This window comes from Macrobrachium rosenbergii, chromosome 45, assembly GCF_040412425.1.
Source record: "Macrobrachium rosenbergii isolate ZJJX-2024 chromosome 45, ASM4041242v1, whole genome shotgun sequence".
NCBI lineage: Eukaryota > Metazoa > Arthropoda > Malacostraca > Decapoda > Palaemonidae > Macrobrachium > Macrobrachium rosenbergii.
In genome coordinates this window covers 17860058-17874105 of record NC_089785.1, presented here as the reverse complement: position 1 = coordinate 17874105, position 14048 = coordinate 17860058, and the positions used below count along the sequence as shown (strand labels likewise).

The following is a 14048-nucleotide window of genomic DNA, read 5'->3' as shown; positions in this document are numbered from 1 at the left end:
TTCCAAGTAAATTGCCTCAATGATTATAGATATGAAATCAGACTAATATATTTTTTGGGATAAAGAACATAAAAGTATACTGAAGTGGATATTGGGAAAATGCTTAACTTGGAAATCAACCTTTTCTGCAATCTTTCAGTTTAATACTGTGGATGTCCCCAAATATCAATTTTGCTCACAGGATACATCACTCCTCTGAATGGATTCACCAAGCGTGCTGTAATAACAGTGACCATACTGCTTTAGCAGAGTTCAATGGCACCTTACTTATTTTATCACACAAAAACTGCATGTTAAAGAAAAATTACATTGCAGTAGAGTAGACAGCCATCACCAAGGGACAAAAAACTTCAAGCAGTTATATAATAACAGCAACAATAAATATCCAACCACAGTTAAGTAAAACTGGGAGACACTGACATAGATTTATACCACTAAAGAGCACCTGAATTATTGTTAACTATTTTAGCCCAATTTACTTCGTGTAATGAAGCTCTTGTAACAATTTCATAGATGGTGTGGAACTTCCGGGAAATTTTACTCAAAATTATATCCATACTATTTTACTAAGTGTAAAAACACTACGCCATTCACGACTTGAGTAAAAAGCATATTAAAAGCAATAACTGTATTGGCATAGTTACGAATAATACCTCCTTTCAAACAGAATGGAAACAAACATTGCAGAACTTGACAAATTTCAGAAAGCTACTAAAAATGAAGAAATTACGTAAGAAAAAGATATACCTCTCAGTCACTAAGTCTGAATAAACCTGAGAGGAACTGTGCTTGGCTAGGATAGAACTATACCTGATATGGGAGGAACAGCATCTTCAATGCCTATGTTCATTACAAGCTGACAGTGGAACGCAGTGCACTATGTAGGCCTATAGGCCTAAGGATGAATAGAGTATAAAAAAAGGAGTCCATCACAGAGACATAACATCTCAAAATTTAGTTCCTTATGAGGTATTTAAAACCTAGATATTCAGTGTAGGCCTGTAATGTGGTGCGACACAGATCATCTAGGCCTAAAAATGGCAAGAACTGCGTCTGATTAGAAATGAAGTAATTACAATAGTCCTAAATTTCGACTTAATAAAAAAACGAACACAAAATTAATAAAACATGAATACAAAATTAATTCCAAACCTTGGTGTGTACTTTTAGAGTACATGTAAATTGCACATAACCCTGTTAGTGGCACTGTCCCTGAATCTGGAAATAGCCCTACAATTACACACAAGAGTGATAGACAATATACTTTACTTTTCAAAGCTTCATGACACTAGATCGAAACGAATGTTGTTGCAAGCAACTTTCAAACTTGTAAATGTACAAAAATTAAGCATAATAAAGTGCTACCAAGACGCCTAATTAAAGTAAATTTAACTGCACGGAAATGGAAATATACACATCGCGTAAATCCACTACACCATGCTTCCACCAACTTTATATACAAATAAAAACTACAAAGCCTTTTTCAATTATAGCGACTGGAATCCCTTCCTAAAAAATTTCACATGATGCAACATACAGTCCAGGCAGCTGAGAGAGGTCGAGAGAAAATCAACACACTAAAACCAGACTAAGATTATCACGTAAATCCGTGGCATAAATAACCGTTAGCGATTTAAAAAGTGTCACCGAAAAGGAATCTTCAATCCAGAGGTTGACACCAAGTTTCCTAATGCCTTAAACACCTTAAAAGTCCTAATCCCTTAAAATGCCTTAAAACCAGGGGTCTGCATCAGGACTCATAATCCCTTTCAAACCTTAAAACACTTAAGGCAATGGCCCATACTCGCATAAGCCGGCTAAATCGAAACCAACCAACCAACACAAGAAGGGATTCCTAAGAGTGACATATGTTGGCCTGTTGGGAGCAGCCCATACATGTAAAGACAATGTACCATCTACTTTAAAACTACCCTATCAGACTAGATAAGACCCTAGGTTTAATCAATTTGATTTTAATTAGAAAATAGTTACGAGTAATAAAATTTGCAGTGAAAATACTTACTTGAAATCCATGCTGTGTGTGTGTCCTACCAACTGAATGACCTTGTGGCATCAGTGGATGACCAATTATTCCCACGTCCTGTAGTGAGTGTGCCGTACTGTCAGTTACAAGCTGAAGTTGTATTGGGTGTGCTGCTCTGTCAAGCTGAAGCTTGCTGAAGCTATAAGTTGATGACGGTCTAAAACTGGACTGCTGCTGGCTCCCGGGTGGACCTGAGGCGCTTTCTGGAAAGTAAAAACTACGCATCAGCAAAGTAAAACTACGCATTAGCAGAGTTCAGTTACTTATCACGTTTCTAGACAAACCAAACTTAACTTATTCTAATCTTCAACATTCATATGAAAAAGAATCCAAATCAAAGTTGCTGCAGTAGGAAGTCATCTCTCGGGGAAACACTGTGCAATTGTGCAACACAAGTGGCAAAATTTTAAAGTTTCAGAAAATCAGTAGCCAACACTACTTTATACCTGATGGATCTGCCAATGCAGAAACTATCTTTGTGAATTATTAATAAGTATTTTTCAAATTAACACTGTCAGATCTCTTGTTTTCCCTATGGTTGGGTCAGGTGTCATTCTGTCACGGGTTTAAATCACAAGTAGTAATTACTTAGGTAAATGGACAGCCTGAATTGGCGGAGGGGAAGCAGACTTAGGGAAATGATAAAAAATTAAATCTGGTATAAATTTACGCAAGTGATGGAGCCAATAAATCATTTGTTATTACGCGACTAACTCTTGAGCTCATTTCCCACAATTGGCGACCCATATAATTATAACTGAGTACACCTTTACGGGGTTTCAGATTATTTTTGCAATTATGAAGTCTACGTTTGACAGACGTTGCTGATACTGTTAACAAAACTGACTTCTACAAACAAAATCTAACTGCTGTACATACATGAATAAAGCAAGTTCGTTAGCACCTGCCCTTCTTCTTGTTAACTCATCAATGAACAACGAAATATATATCACTGAAGAGCTACATAAGTTCAGTCGGCTTCTCCAGTAGCCATCCTTAATTATTTTAGCTGCTGATTTCCCTAGGAAGGCAAAATTCTTTACATTGTACTTAAAAAAAACTTTATAGCAAAAGCTTTATCTTACTCCGCACAGTGTGCTTCAGACATCACTTGCCTCAACCCAATGAAGGAGGTCTCAGATACGCAAGGACATGGACAAAAAATCGGGTTATAGTCTACGTTTACAGTGGATATCCACAATGCCTACACCTTTGTCTGTGGTGGTCGTGTTAGTTTCGTAGACTCTGAACTTTACTTAGAAATGAGCTAGTCATGTTTGATTAACATTAACGCCGTACCAGCAATCATTTTAAGTTATGTCTTAAAATTTGGGAACTTGCCGTTTACTAATGACATGTTTGGACTTTCGTTGTAGCCGTCGTTGTAGCCCAAGTGTCCAAAATATTGTGTAAACAGGAAAGGACTTTGTACACGGATGCTTGCAGTTTCTGAAAACCTTGACTACTTGGGAACCAAGCAATTTCAAGTTGAAGTAAGATTTTTCCTGACAGTTACCGATGTGATTTTGACATGTTTAAAATTAACTCTAATTAGAAGTGTTGAGTCAATACAACCACCCTCTTGCTTATCTAACAATACTGGAAGACTACAGCTGGAAGTCATAGGCTTAGGGTCACGGCAAACTGGGGAAAAGTCAGGGGCCACATGAAGGATGACAACAGAGTAGCCAAAAAATTTAAGCATATGTCTCTTTTTAATTTATGGCAGCATAGGTCTAGTTAAGTGTGGGTATGACTTAACCAGTTAGGCAGGACTCTGTACCCCTCGTTAGGTCAGGGAAGGATAGGTTTGATTTTATGAAATTTAGGCTTTCAAGCCAAGCCCTATGCACTTTCCGCCATCCAGCGACTAAAACAGTGAAAAGAGGGAGTTGGAGTGGTTGGTCAGCAAGGTAAAGATATCCCAATATTAAGATCTCGCCTCTCGAGATCGACAGGTTCTTAAAAAAACAAAAACAAGCAATTGGGCTGTAATGACTGACGAGAGGTGACAAACAAAGGAGGAAGGAGCAGAACAAAACCAAAAGGTTACCTTAATATTAATTTATTTACAAAATTTACAAGTGAGTCAGGTCCAGGAGAGAAAAATAAAAACTTAAAATGATCGAAAATAAATAACAGAGGCAGCAAGGTAAAAATTTACGTAATTAAATTTTACATAAATCCATTTAACAGACCAGGAGCAGCAACATACAAAAAAAAGTAGGCAGCATAATAAATACATCAACAAACCAACAGAAAATCAGACAGCATGATCATCAAAACTGCAGGACAACTAAACAGAGCCGATACGGCAACCATCACGTCCTCAGACACAGTTCCACAAGACTGGACTCCCACGACAGAGTCGACACGACAACCATCGCGTCCGAAAGAATGCCCTGGACCTAACAACCCACTAAGGGAACAATCGGCAAACGATTGTTCCTAACACCCAAAAATAAAGGAAATGAAACACACGGATCTGAAAGTGGAACTGGAAAAAACCCCACAGTTACATTAAGAGGTCGTAGTGAGGTTGGCCACCAAGACTGAATAAAGGAAAGGGGAGTGGAGGTACAAGTAGAAGGCTAAACAATGGCTGCAGCTAGGGACCGAAGGGGCCCTGTAAACGCTCTGTAGTAATGCCTGCAGTGCACCACTGACTCCAGTACAGGAAGGGAAGGATAGGTTAGGATGCATCCCTGCATCTTACCAAATTAAGTTTTCCACCAAACCAAAATGTTTCCTCACGCTGACAACTAGGCCGATGTATTGTTAGCGGTAGTCTAATGCTGTAACGGGTTAGCTAAGCACTTTTGACCAACGCGAATGTTGAGATCTCAAGATCAAAAAAACACTTAACACAGTAGAAACACTCTTGTGTCATTACTTCAGTCAAAAGTGTAAACTTGCAAAAGGTTTCCCGTAGAGTTTATTCCGTGTAAAATCTTTGGCAATTACCAATTGGCGTACCACATACAATCCAATCCATTGTTTTATAGTTATTCTTATTTGGGTTACACTGACGTCATTTTCGGCAATTGCTCTCGCCATCCGTACTGCTTGGTGTAACATCCTCAGAGCTAAGAAACTCCGTAGCATAGGCCGAGTTCAGGTCGTTTCAGCCAAGTCTAGAATCTCTAGACCTTGGTTTCAGCCAAAGTCACTTCGGCCGTAAACACGTTTGCGTGCAAAACGGGCGCCGTGTTTAGTACCAGCCCCTTGGGGATGTACGTAAAACATAAATGACGGTAAATACCATAAACATTACGGTAAATAACGTAAACATAACGTCTTACAGCCGAAAGATCAGAATCACTGTCATCAGTGATTCATTAACAGTTCACAACAACGGCGTTTAACCTAAAACTCGAGTCCTTGCTAGTTGATCCACCATGGGCCATGAGTCATCAAAGGTCAGGAAACACGAAGTGAACGCCAGTAATAGTGATAAAAACATAACCATTTTCCTCATATATTATTTATTGTTTGGATTCGTTTAACAAAACAAGGACAAATAACTTCTGGATATCCTTTCAGTATTAATTTACTAGTTTCAAAAATTTTCTTTTCATGCTTCTGCACTTTTTTTATTAACTACAATAATTTTATTTAGATTTCATTCTAAAATACACACAAACTTTAGCAAAAAACTAATTACATCTTCGGGAATATCGACTTCATACAATTCCAATTCATAAATTAGCGACTTCGGGCAATCGTTACCTTTCCGTCAAGTTTCGTCATGAGCTGCAATAAATATCTATCTCATTATAGTTATCTGAAACATAAAAACATAAAAAGGTGCATGTAGTCCGCCACTGTCGATTGTGCCCAGCCAAGAATTTTCCGATTCATTGCATTCTGATGCTTTAACCCCTAAATTAGGATATTCCCATGAAAATTTCCTGACGATAAATCCAGCAATGTAACGAAGAGACTCTTCTTCTATTACGTCAGAAATTGACTTTTCAAAGTTTGCCTTTCTCTTTCTCAGTCAGATTCTGTTCTCTGGAATCATCCATTATGCCCTCATTTTCAATTTCAAGCTCATTGGTAATATTTTTAAAATGCTATAATCAGGCACATTTCTACTGACAGTTCTCGTTCAGTGTTCAGTTTTGTACCAGCAAATGACAACTGCCCATTTAATACATCAAATTCTTCCTTACATTCAGTGGGAGAATTTTCACTTAATAGTGCAACTTCTTTCCCCAACAAATACTTTTAGCAAAACTTAAAACTCAACGAATTTGGATTGTCTTGCGGTCCATTCATTTGACGTATGCAACCAAAAAAGTGTTCCACGAGATCTTGATTTAATCGCCTTGTAGGTATGAATTTAACACCATATAATTTGTTAAGCATTTCATAAAAATCTGTGACTTACTTGACAGAATTACTCTTTTAAATCTGTACAGGTAATTAAATCGTGAATTTGCTAGTCTTATGGTTTTCATGGTATCTATAATTTTCTTAATTTTTTTCTGCTAATAATTTATCCCAAAGCATTCCGTCAAACTTTGTCACCAAATGTTGAAGAGTTCATGACATCACACCACTTATCGACAAGATCAATGAAATTAACAGTTTCTTCCCAAATGCTGCTGTGTAAGAGACTCCTCTCACCCAAGTGTTCAATTGCACTTGCGGTCGAACTGGATAACAGCTGTACAGCCAGTTTCACACGCAGCTCCTCTTGGCCTAATAGGTTAAAATTACTTTCATTCAACTTCTAGGGAAGTCCATATAGTCCATATTCTTTCGTCCTCTGACTACACATTTCAAGAATGGCACAATCAGAAACAAAACTTCCATCTTGCAACTTGAACCCCCAATTAACAAAATTATTCCTAATGAGCTTGATAAGATGAGCATCTGCAAATATGAAAACTTCTGTGTCTGCGCACGGATTTTTGAAAGAATTTTTCTGAGATTCCGCTGATTATATCCAAATTTTTCCAGACATGTAGATTACAGGACCCTTAGCCATGAACTAAGCAACAACATGATAACCGCTTTTTCAACGCTTTCTATTAATCTCAAAAGGATTTTTTGAACATCTGACTGATCAAAAGCGTAATTTTTCGGCTGGGCCCCCATTTGCCTATAAGACCTCGTAACCATTACAACTTGCACTGTCATGGGGTTTGTAAAGCGTATCCGTGCCTTTGTCATAAGCCCAAACCTTTTCTACGCTCATTTCAACCACGGACATAACTGCAGTTTTTTCCATGGAGGATAAATTCTGTGCTTTAACTTTCATAAAAGACAATACAGATATTAATAATCCTGGCTCACAGTTGAAAGTTTTAGCTCGGTTATTCAGCGTTACTACAGAAGATATTTGTAGCATTTGGGGCTGAAACTTCGCAAAGTGAGGGCCAATGCAGTGTCTTCATCTGTCCAGGCTTTGGGTTGTTTTTTATTGATGATTGCATCCATTCGGGTTTTGGTGAAAATATTTTTGAATACCGGTTCCATTCCTTCTCTGGTGTAAGACTTCTCTTATATAAGAGGCCCACTGTTCTGTTCCCTCGCTTCTCTTAGTTACCTTTTCAATTCCAATATTTCCTGTTGCATTTCCATCTGAACCTTTAGAAGAAGCTCTTTCGACACCATCTCGGTTTCCTGGATGTGTTCTGCTGTCTGCATTTCATCGCTGGGGAATACCGCATTCTCTCTTCCTTTAGAGGTGGTTGATCTACGACAGTTGTGTAATCCATTGTTACCGTCACAAATAAGTTCGCGAACGATATTCTTCATTTCACGTCATTCATAATTCACAGACTTCCTGCACTGTTCAGCTGAACAAGAACCGGGAACAGTGTAAACAAGGTTTGATAATAAATGAAAAACTATAAAAAATATAATAATCAGCAAATGCAAACACGCTGAAAAACTGTTTAATTGCCTGTATTTATAAAATATGACTTTTATGATTTCCCTAATCACAATTTACTATATTTTCCTAACCAAGTTTGTGAAATTTTGAAATTTCATTTTTTACTTGTCACATTTACGAATAGGAATTACCTTTTGGCACAAGAGTTGGAACAGCATCCTTCTTCAATATCCGTTGGTTCTTTGGTCTTCCTGTCCCAAGGAGACGTGATTTCATGTCGTAGGCAATATCATCCTTGCAAAAATGCACAGTGCAAAAATGCACAGTGCAAATCATAGCATGATTTGGGTTCCGTTTATCAGATCGTCGACTTGCCCTTATCCAAACATTCTCGGAAAACGAGAGAAACGTTAGTTTAAACCTTAAGACTTGACTTGTCTTTTCGTCTTAAATCAGCCAAAAACTGCGCAGCTGTTCGGCATTGTGCTGACAATATTGTAACACAGTGTTTGAGCAGGAAAAATGTTTTCACAGTGACGTTTACCGTAAGAAGAAATGTTTGCGAATGAAGCCTTGTACAAGGCAACTGGTATTTATATGCTGGAATCCTATAAGCATATTATAAATCAATATCTATGAAAGAGGTCACTACGGACAGGATAAATATAAAATAGACACAAAGGGACATATTTTGGGTTGCCATTTAAGCCAAATCTTTGACCTGGATTGCCTTACACGAGCCCGGTCGAGGTCTAGGGGCTTGCTCGAGTTCATTGTCCTACCCGCTCAGATTCTGACCTGCGCGTTAGCGGACCCGTTCTCCTCTGGATCCTGTGTAAAACTATCCTAAACAATGATAAATCGTCAACTCATAAGCAAATTATGAAGTCTGTAAAACATATTTGGCTGTAATCGAATCCGGATCTTTCCTAGATAGTGAACCCCAAGGCTTCCAACCCGGTATGTCTCCACCTTTGAGGCGTGTTTAGTACAAGCCAGTTGTGGATTACCGTAAAAACAAACAAAAGACTGTATATATCAACGATAATGACCCCCAAAAGAAATATCAGTCCTAGATAACACGCCCCCCCCCGAGCTTTGCTGGATCTTTCCTAGATATACCCTATGAAAGATCCTCAAACCCTATAGCCCTATTTAATCTAGGAAGGGCAAGAATCAATCCCTCAAGGCAAATGAAAATAAGACAAAATCCTGTAACCGCAATATAAAATCTAAGAAACTCCCAAATACTGCTACAAACAATGTAAATCGTGAAGAGGAACCGATTCAGTCTAAATACGTAAAGCTCACTATAAACTCGCATCATTTGAACGACTGGGTATCTAGATTCACAGCAACACTAGAGCAATAACAAGTCCCATGCGCTTACCCAACTTACGTCGACTGTACTGACGATAATCCCAAAGAAAAATTGGCCGGCTACGTCTAGGGACGGCATCCATTCGAGACTAAGTCATATTCACTTGTGGGCAAACTAAAAAAAACTTGTGGAACTTGACTGAAGATCAAGCAGGTTAAAAACAATTGACGTACTCTTGACGTACGTCAGAATGTCCGTAGGCCTCAATTAAGTTCAATGTTAAACTCTGCAGGGAATCCTCTCACTATGAGAACAATAGGTACCATTTGGAAAACTCTGGGGGTAATATCCAAATCAAGTTTCTCCAGTTAGCAGAGGACCGCAGACCCAGGCCGAGTGTTGGAATGAGACTGCCCGGCATTTCTAACGTTGGTGTGAAAAAACTTTTCTAAACTACTAACTGGGTCATTAGCGCGAGAACCCTCTTTCCTGCTCTCGTGCCGCTGTTTACCCAGTCAAGTTTATTTTTTTCAGTAATTCTGTCCCGTTTTGTGGAACGGAGTGTCTATACCTTCCGCGGAAACGAAGTCGAATTTCGTGCCTCTTTGTAAAGGCAAACCATTCAGCAGTGGCCCGTCCATTAGTTATGAACCCTATACGAATGGACTACTAACAAGTAGTCCCCGTAGGAAGGTAGTGCTGTCAGTGTACCTCATGCGGTGCACTGTAGGCATCACTTAGGGTTCTTTGCAGCGTCCCTTCGGCCCCTAGCTCAACCCATTTCGTTCCTTTTACTGTACCTCCTTTCATATTCGTTCTTCCATCTTACTTTCCACCCTCTCCTAACAATTAATTCATAGTGCAACTGCTTTGAGGTTTTCCTCCTGTTACACCTTTCAGACCTTTTACTGCCAGTTTCCGTTTCGGCGCTGAATGACCTCATAGGTCCCAGTGCTTGGCCTTGGCCTAAATTCTGTATTCAATTCAATTCAATTCAATACTATCAGGTTGTTTGTTAGAAGCATCTTTCGGCGATTCCTCCCCCAACCCCTCCCCGACCCCAACAAACCATCAATTTTGAAAATCAGGATGTCGGAAATCTTAGGTGTTAAACGGCGAATTACATGTGAAACTAAAAGCCATTGAATGATTCTAATACGAACATTAACAGAAAGTGGCATTTGGTAAGCAAAGGCATTTTATTATATAACTAAGAAATGTACACGTTATTATCGGTCAAGTTTAGTATTAGGTTGGGTTCCAAGTAGACGCACGTGAATGTTTGTGACGTATGTGAAGTGTAAATAAATAAGTATTTGTGAAATAAAAGCAAAAGTGTGAAATGTTTTTCCTCTTTCCTTGCCCCAAGTAACCACAAGGATAAGCAAACACACAACAATTTGATATTCAACTCCTTCAGCAATGCTTGGCTAATTGAACTGAACTGAATTATAGAGTTTAGGCCAAATGCCAAGCACTGGGACCCCTGAGGCCATTCAGCGCTGAAACGGAAATTGACAGTAAAGGGTTTGAAAGGTGCAACAGGAGGAAAACCTCAAAGCAGTTGCACTATGAATCAATTGTTAGGAGAGGGTGGAAAGTAAGATGGAAGAAAGAATATGAAAGGAGGTACAGTAACAGGAACGAAAGGGATTGCAGCTAGGGGCCGAAGGCACGCCTCCAAAGAACCTTAGGTAACGCCTACAGTGCACGCCGTGAGGTGCACTGACGGAACTATGCCCCTACGGGGACAATGCTTGGCTAACCTCCTGGAACAGGAATTCTTGTTCAAAAAATTAGTTTTCCAGGACAACAAAAGCTTTCTTTCTTTAAGTGTACTGAATTCTAACACCAGAATTTCACTGAGGTCCATCCGTAACTTTTTGAGATATCTCCGCGGACGTACAAACAAACAAACAGTAGGTGTGCTACAGTATGGCTTATGAATACCAGATTCATAAGAAACACAAACAACCGTAGCCTATGAAAACTAACAGTTTTTAAAGATAGCAGTAGCTATTTACCATAGAGATTCCAAAAACCTACAATAATAATGGTACCAGATACCTATACTGCCGGCGAATGCTTACAAGAAGGTTATTTAAATACATACACAATTATTTTAGGGAATACCCTACACAATTCCCCTTACCTGTGGCACAAGAAGCTCCGTAGTCCTGGATGTAATTTCGTTTACAAACGCAATTCGAAACAAGTTTAGTGTCGCTACCCGATGCATCCAAAACTTTCCTGTTACTGGAACAGGTCTGGACGCACTGGGGGACCACAATGCTTTGCGGCAAGTGTTTTTCCAGAAATTCCAGGCAGGATTGCCAACCTAAAAACCTTACGACAGAGAATATTTTAGTCCGGAATTCCTGTATCAGCAGAGGCTGGCATGACAAAAATATCTATAACACTTAAACAATTATAATTAAGCTTCAGTACGTGCTGTTCACACTACTCAGATATTAGTTTAATATTCTATCTTTACGTAACTGTATAACAGGCCTGGTCAGTTCATCGACATTAAACCACGCCCTTAGTGCACTAAAGAAATCTATGTTTAAAGCAGGAAATGAGGTCTGCGGTAATATTAATAGAGGATTTTATTTCAATGTAGAATATTTAATATGTAAAAAAATATTTATTAATTCTTCTTCTTCTTTTAACTTGTTTTTTTCCCATTTGTCTGGGGAAGGCACGATGCCTTCTTTCGAAGGACTTTGATTTGGCTTTGGGGTAGACTTTGTAGTCTCAATCGGCTGCCCCGCCTGTCATCGCTTAGACCCCGGTAGGTATGTACATGTATTGTACCAGTCACCAGAGCCCTTTTCTCCCAGCAGCGAAAAATGTTTGTTCAAAATCAAAGGATGTTGACTATCAGAGGCAGAGCAATTAGAGGGTTTTCCATGACGTCACATTTCCCCTGCACGGCGACAACTGTCAGATAACACTACGTTTGGTTCTTACAAATTCATTTCCTGAAACAGAATTTCTTGTTCAAAAAGTCAGCTTTACAGAACAACAAAATCTTTCTTTCTCTAAATGTACTGAATTCTAACACCAGAATTTCACCGAAGGCCATCCATAACTTTCTGAGATATCTCAGCGGACGTACAAACAAACAAACAAACAAAATGACACTGACGAATTCATATCCTGCGCCTGACTTCCATGGCGACTGTAAACACGCCAGCTTAGAAGTCATTATAAGTACTAATATTTACAGACTTCCTCACCCATCATATTTAAGCTTAACGCGATTACACGTACTGTTATATTTAGATGACACTAGTTTTTATACACGCGGTTCGCTGATCCCGTCTGGTTAAAGTTGCTTATGCAATATTTTGCCTCTTGTTGTTAATGAGAACGCTTATGGCGTTAGTGTAGGGAACTGAGGGGTGGGCGCTTGGCCGAATTTTAGCAATCTAAATTTGTTCTTCTTTCCCTTTTGATTCTCAGAAAGAGAGAGAGAGAGAGAGAGAGAGAGAGAGAGAGAGAGAGAGAGAGAGAGAGAGAGAATCTCAGGGCAGGAGCATTCCTCCTCCCCTACAGAGAAATATTCTTGTTGAAGAGCGTTTCCGGTGATGCTGGTGGGGGGTGTAGGGGTGGCGGTAAGGTGGGGGGCGCATTCTGGGGTACTTCTCAGGACGGGGGTAGGGAGAGGTAAGCCAAGTGCACTCATGAATGAATGGGTCACTGAATTATATGGGTGGAATACCCATAACACTGGAAACTATGAGTACTAGCGCTACAATCACGTTACGAATCTTCTTTCATTCAGAAAGTCTTTACGGTGTGAGGCTGCTAGCCAGCCCCAGCTATCCCCCCACCCCCGTACCCCCAACACTTATAAATGTCCACTACCACATTCACACTTTAATCGCATGATCGTGGACATAACCTTATCCAGAAAACTTTCCCGCTTCGTACGCCAAAAGGACCGAGTCAAACGAGCATCTAAAAGCAAAGTATCATTAAAATAAATATCATCCTTTTCTTGTGTTAAAACCTCCATATATTTACGCATTGTACTCGCTGCCAAAAAGAGGCTGCTGCAGGAGACGAGAATAAAACAAAACCAGATGGTCGTGTGGCTGCTTAAAGAAAGAGGAGCTTTTGGCCTGAAATAGATCGTTTTTAGAGCAACTTTTTTTTCTGAAGTTTCTTTTATTCTAAGGCCTCTAACACTTACATGACGTCGCAGATCTTGCACTGATGGCGCCTGGGTATTCGGTTTCATCTGCTATTGGCGATTGATTAATAATAATAATAATAATAATAATAATAATAATAATAATAATAATAATAATAATAATAATAATTATTATTATTATTATTATTATTATTATTATTATTACAAGGGTAATAATTCACTGTCATTTTTAACATTCCTTAAAATATGCGCAAGTTCATACGGGAGGTAGAGTCGTCAGTACACCTTGTGCGGTGCACTGTAGGCATTCCTTAAGGTTCTTTGTAGCATCCCTTCGGCTACCTAGCTGCAACCCCTTTCGTTCCTTTTACTGTAACTCCTTTTATATTCTCTTTCTTCCATCTGACTCTCCATCCTATCAGAACAATTGATTCATAGTGCAATTGCTTTGAAGTTTTCCTCCTGTTACATCTTTCAAGTTTCCTTTTACTATCAATTTCTGTTTCAGCGCTGAATGACCTCATAGGTCCCAGTGCTTGGCCTTTGACCTCAATTCTACATTCAGTTCAATTCAACAAGTTCCTACGAAATACAAGCTCCAATTTGCCACTAAGTTATGAATAATTTCCCCACAACAGAATGGTTACTTATGAAAAAAAAAATTTGAAGCAGA

The 14048-nt window shown here is 39.1% G+C and overlaps 1 long non-coding RNA gene across 1 annotated transcript; it reads right to left on the bottom strand.

The window, feature by feature from the left end:
• Nucleotides 1-2024: 2024 nt before the first annotated feature.
• LOC136829725 (uncharacterized) lies at nucleotides 2025-9846 on the bottom strand. Its single transcript, XR_010850463.1, has 2 exons — nucleotides 9283-9846; nucleotides 2025-2247 (listed from the first exon to the last, which is right to left on the bottom strand). It is a non-coding gene; the product is annotated as an uncharacterized lncRNA (long non-coding RNA).
• Nucleotides 9847-14048: the final 4202 nt, after the last annotated feature.